Source organism: Octopus bimaculoides, chromosome 14, assembly GCF_001194135.2.
Source record: "Octopus bimaculoides isolate UCB-OBI-ISO-001 chromosome 14, ASM119413v2, whole genome shotgun sequence".
NCBI classification, from domain to species: domain Eukaryota; kingdom Metazoa; phylum Mollusca; class Cephalopoda; order Octopoda; family Octopodidae; genus Octopus; species Octopus bimaculoides.
The window spans coordinates 6,579,737-6,584,721 of NC_068994.1; the positions used below are offsets into that span (position 1 = coordinate 6,579,737).

General features: G+C 36.9%; 1 protein-coding gene across 5 annotated transcripts in view; it reads left to right on the forward strand.

Moving 5' to 3' along the window:
* Positions 1-4,985, forward strand: part of LOC106873401 (SMC5-SMC6 complex localization factor protein 2) — a 34,694-nt gene that overhangs the window by 298 nt on the left and 29,411 nt on the right. The window contains exons 2-3 of one of the 5 annotated variants that reach the window (XM_014920751.2): positions 3,379-3,462; positions 4,577-4,808. The exons of 2 other annotated variants lie outside the window; for them this stretch is intronic. The gene's annotated coding sequence lies outside the window, so the exon portion shown is untranslated. The remainder of the gene's footprint in view (positions 1-3,378; positions 3,463-4,576; positions 4,809-4,985) is intronic. 2 more of the 5 variants (XM_014920753.2, XM_014920752.2) reach the window with 2 other exon arrangements.

Below are 4,985 nucleotides of genomic sequence, written 5' to 3' on the forward strand. Positions count from 1 at the left end.
CCCACACACATGCTGTGTGCGTCTATTTTTATCACTTTCCTGCATACATATACCTACATATATACATAAACACACACACTTGCGTGCTTCTATTTTTAACACCTTTCTACATTCTAAAACATAAATGCATTCACACGAACATACATACACACACACGCACACAAATATATTGATAAAATGTAACAACAAAAGAACGAGTCCTCGATATTAGAGAAATAGAGGATTATTCATATATGTAAATAATAATAATAGTATTTTATAATTTCATAAGCTGCATAACAAAAACCATCGCACACACATGGTGTAATTTTCTGTGAAATCTGCTGGTTTAAAAGCTAGGTAGTAATTTAAATATAGCAACTGTAACCAACTGTTTTTCGTTTATTTGTTTTTAGCGACTACATAGGAATGTTTTTAATAAGTTTACTGCCGGATACAGTGTGTTGCTCTTTAAATAAAATAGTTAATGCTATTTTTGTTTAGTTTTCATTGGAAAAGCTAAATATACTTTTAAATATTTTTTTCATGGGTTTACAGCAGCAGTATGTATATATTTCAAACGAAATAATATCGGGTTTTCTTTAACACAAGGTGACGACATTTACTTCAGCACGAACCAGCAGTCACCAAGCGCGAACCCTTTTGGCTTCATTTCATCATTGGAGTCTTTATGCGGTCGCTCACCTTACTAGAAGTGGCATCTAAATCTCTATAGAAATGACGTCTTTTGTCACACGATTCTGATATTTTACTCCCAAAGGTGGAGAGCCAGCAGAATTGTTAGCAAGTCGGACGAAATGTTTAGCGGCATTTCTCTAAGGTATACGTTCAAAGTTCAAATTCCGCCAAAGTCGACTTTAACCTTTCATCATTTTGGGGTCGATAAAATAAGTACCAGTCAAGTTACTGGAGTCGATGTAACCGACATGCCTCTTCCCTCGAAATTGCTGGGTGCAGCTTTCGTCACAGGTCACTAGATTTGAAGTACTGAGCTCCACCTTCTCCCTGCCATGTAAGTTGTTATCTGTTTGGTGGGATATGAAAGGTTTTGTCTACTTTGAACATTTAAACCCAAACCAAACGGTAACAAAGGAGATCTACTACAAGCAGCTTGTCAGCGCAAGAAGAAAAACAACCATCTTTGCTTTCAAGACGAAAGGTGTTCTTCCATCAGGATAATGCTCGGCCACATACAGCAAGGATGACATTCCAAAGGCTGGAGCAGTTTGAATGGGAAACAATGCCCCACTCACCATATTTGCTGGACATTGTCCCCTCTGATTATCATTTATTCCACAGTCTTCAGAATCATTTGGATGGGAAAAGTATGAATTCTGTAGATGAGGTCGGAACTGTAATGGAGTATTTTTCACAAGTGAATTTTGGCAGAAGGGTCTTACAAGTCTACCAGATAGATGGAAGAGCTTTGTAGAAAATGAAGGAGAGTATATTTTGGATTAAAAGAGAACTTTATCCCAATGTGGTCGATGCCAGAGCTGCCTGACTGGTTCCTGTACCGGTAGCACATAAAAAGCACCCTCTCGGAGTGGTTGGCGTTAGGAAGGGCATCCAGCTGTAGAAACCTTGCCAGATCAGATTGGAGTCCGGTCAGCCTACTGGCTTGCCAGTCCTCAGTCAAACCGTCCAACCCATGCTAGCAGGAAAAGAAGTATAAAACAAATTGTATTATGATCTGACCCAATAGATACACAATGGTCTTCATTCCAGAAAATTGTGAATTTCTTCAACCACCTCTAATGTTCTAATTCCTCTCTCACCCCACATCTCTCATGGTCTCTCACCTCTACCGTCATTGAACTTCTTGTGTCAGCATAAAACAGTTTCTTGGCTCATACAAGTTAATCTTTAGTCTGAAGCATTTCATAAGTTTTATGTAGCATTTTTACCCAGTTTAACACAAAACTTTACTGCTTAGTGAGCTTCCAAAATGCCTTCACGTCCTAATTGCACTCTTTAAAACTAGTCAGCTGTGACAAATGGAGCTTAGTAAGGTGTGTTCACAGTGCTGTCACAACTGTTTCTCTTCAATCTGAAATAACAAATGCTGACAGGTCAGCTTGTCTGATGTATAAGTCATGATATGCTAAAATTTACAGTAATCTAGGGCAGTTATAACTGCCTCTCCTAAAAGCAAGACTTCAGAAAGGTATCTCATGTGTAGCAATTAAATTATATGAAGTTTGGTGAAAAAAATCTTTTAAAATTATATCTTGTTTGAGAACCACCTAACAAAGCCACACATGTATGGACTCTCTCTCTCTCTCTCTCATTCTCCCCCTCTTTGAACTAAAAACTTTCTCGTCAGACCACTCCTTTTCTAACAACTTCTGTATTGACTTATTCACTGCTATTCCTGTGAAAGTAATTGCTGTCTGTTCCTTCCTTGTATGTGTTCCTTTGCCCACATACAATCATCCCCAAGCAAGCTAAATGCTCCACCTTTAACCTTAACCATCTCATTATATAGAGACCTTAATTACGAATTCCAGTGGGGATATGGAATTACCAAATAGGTTGTAGATGTAAATGTATATCCTGTATTTTATCTATCTATCTATCTGTCTGTCTGTCTGCATGTTTGTGTTTTGACATGATGTAATATCAAGCCAACTACTTCAGAGTGTACCAGGTGCTTTTTATGTGACACCACCAACAGTGAGGTCATCAAGTAACTTACAAGGTGAGACTCCCCAACTGTGGTGGCGGAAAGTGGTATTGAGGGACATGGCTATGTGCCAGATGAGGGACAGGAAATGAGTGTCTTGTGATAGAGGAGACACATGGCTACCTCAGTTGGGCTGAAAGAGAGAGAGGGAAGGTGGTGAAGATACGAGAGGGCATGCACACGAGTAGAACCAGGAAGTTCAGGAACTTGTCTGGCCATTTTTCTTATCTCATTGTAAACATATGAGTTACAATGGATGCAGCTGAGAGACCGTTTCCTGTTTTTAAGAATCCGTGGAAATGCTTGCAATTTGGGAGTTAAAGTAATTATTTTGAAGTAGTTGCACGTTCAGCTGGCTGTGAGTAAGCGAATTCAGTTGTTTCCGTGTATATAAGTGCAGGCATGATTGTATGGTAAGAAGTCTGCTTCCCAACCATGTGATTCTGGGTTCAGTTCCAATCAAGGGCTTTTGAGTGGATTTGGTAGAGAGTTACTAAAAAAAATCCCTTTATATGTGTGTATATGCGTGTGTGTGTGTGTCTTTTTGTTTGTTCCCCCGCCACTACCACTTGACAACTGTTGTTCGTGTGTTTACGTTCCCATAACTTAGTGGTTTAGTGTGTGTGTTTGTGTATTCATGAATATAGGGAATGTATTTTTTTTTTCTTTTTTTGCTTGTTTTCTACTTTCAGTCAGGAAACAATCTTGAAGTATTTTCAAGTTTGCCGTGATCCGTGTGAGAGATTTTATTGTCTTACATTTTGAAATAGGTTTCAGTGAGTTACTGTGATAATAGCATTAACTTTTCTAATGACATTATAATAATACTAGTGCTGTTGCTACTACTACTACTAATAATAATAATAGTAATAATAATTATGTTCAGTATTAATTTTATCTATGTAAATAATAATGGTAAAGACTATTCCAAAATCCAACGACTATGCACTGCTTGTATTATAATGATTTCTAACATAACCACCTGTTTATTTTTTTCTATAGTTAATGATTTCTAACATTAATTAAAATTCCTGGAATTGTCTACCCTTTCTTGAGTTAGTCGTTAAGATAGATGAATTATTAATCAGGTCTTCTGACTAATTTCAGCTAAAATTTCTTGGCTCACTATATTCTTTTCTACTCTAGGCACAACGCCCCAAATTTTGGGGGAGGGCGTGGGGCCAGTCAATTAGATCGATCCCCAGTATGCAACTGGTACTTAATTTATCAACCCTGAAAGGATGAAAGGCAAAGTCAACCTTGGCGGAATTTGAACTCGGAACGTAAAGACATGAAATACCACTAAGCATTTCGCCTGACATGTTAACGTTTCTGCCACCTTGCCAACTTTTTGGCACACTGAACATCCCTGAGAATATGTTAGGAGTATGTGTGTCTGTAGAGTGCTCAGCCGCTTGCATGTTAATTTCATGATCAGACTTTTCAACTTGTTTAGCTAATTAGTACTCTAATAATTTCATAAGCTGCAACATCTTTGCTAATTATACCACATTGGAATTCTTGTCTATTTCCATGTGTTCAAGAAACCTTTTTTACCTGCTTCAAAATTAATAAATTCATTATCATTTACTGTCTGTCTTCCATGCGGTCCTAGTTCGGATGGCTCAAGTACTATTGTCTAATTCGACATGGTTTCTACTGACAGATGCCTTTTCTAACATCAACCACTTTACAAAGTGTATTAATTCATAAAATAATTTCTCATTTGTGTTCAATAGATTTGTCTATAGATTAATTAATTAAATTTTTCTTAAGCTTTTGTTATTCATGATGGTACTCGAATGCTATTTTACTTCTGCTGTTTGACATTGTTTTCCAATTCCTTGTTTGGTTTCTCATTAGTTCTACATTTATTTTCTTTGTTTCAAGATACCTTTTGCTGAGGTTGTAAACATAGTCAATCCCTAGAATACCTAGTGTTTAATAATTCTTGACGTTTCAAAGACTACACATTCTTACAAGAGAGAAAACAACAATACATAGAGAGAGGTTGGACAAACTCTAAGAATTTGTTCATGATTAATACACCATAATTGCATGTAAGCAGTGTTAATACCTGGTGGTTGTTGCTGAATTTGTGACATTTGAATAACTTATATAGGTAAGAAAATAAACGTTTTTTTTTTTTTTTTTTCACCTCAGACATGCTCTTTGCCTTCAATTTAAAAAATACTAATAATTCATGTTCTGTGTTTTAATAATTAATACAACGAGGAGTGAAGTTAAAATTAAAGTCTGGATACCAACGGCTGTTTCGGGAGGTTCATTGCAGGGAAAA